Source organism: Panthera onca, chromosome F2 (genome assembly GCF_046562875.1).
Source record: "Panthera onca isolate mPanOnc1 chromosome F2, mPanOnc1 haplotype 2, whole genome shotgun sequence".
Classification (NCBI taxonomy): Eukaryota; Metazoa; Chordata; class Mammalia; order Carnivora; family Felidae; genus Panthera; species Panthera onca.
The window spans coordinates 25,215,725-25,216,360 of NC_138356.1; the positions used below are offsets into that span (position 1 = coordinate 25,215,725).

General features: G+C 32.5%; 1 non-coding gene across 1 annotated transcript; it reads left to right on the forward strand.

The window, feature by feature from the left end:
- Nucleotides 1–267: 267 nt before the first annotated feature.
- Nucleotides 268–407, forward strand: LOC132664897 (U4 spliceosomal RNA). Its single transcript, XR_009603894.1, has one exon. It is a non-coding gene; the product is annotated as a U4 spliceosomal RNA (small nuclear RNA).
- Nucleotides 408–636: the final 229 nt, after the last annotated feature.

Here is a 636-nt window from a genome sequence, read left to right on the forward strand (position 1 = left end):
AATGCTATAAAGTTCTCTCTAAGCACTGCTTTTACTGCATCGCACAAATGTTGGTAATCTGTGTTTTCACTTTTAAATAGTTCAAAATATTTTTAATTTCTCTTGAGATTTCTTCTTTAGAAGTATCAAATTCTGAAGATACAAAAAAAATATGCAAATACGTGTGGGAAGAACTGAAATCATATATATGATTCATATGAATCATATTGTTTTGTATTTGGGGTTTTTTCAGATTTGTTTCCTACACCTACCTAAGATTTTTGTCCAAGCTTTGCAGAGTGGCAGTATCGTAGCCAATGAGGTTTACTGAGGCGTGATTTTTGCTAATTGAAAGCTTTTCCCAATACCCCACGATGATGACTTGAAATATAGTACACATTGGCAATTTTTGATAGTCTCTAGGGAGACTGGGAAAAAAGGAAGATTTTTGTCCAAAATGTTGATATAAATGATGTATATCAAAAGGTTTATGCCCTTATTACTATCCTGATAAACACGGGTTGCATTTGTTTTTGTGTGTGGTGTGTGCTTTTTAAAAAAAAAAATGGGTGAGAGCGAAGATTCTGGAGTAGATATTCCTAATCTAAATGCCCATTCTACTGCTTAATAAATATCTCTTATTGAAAAATGTCTAAG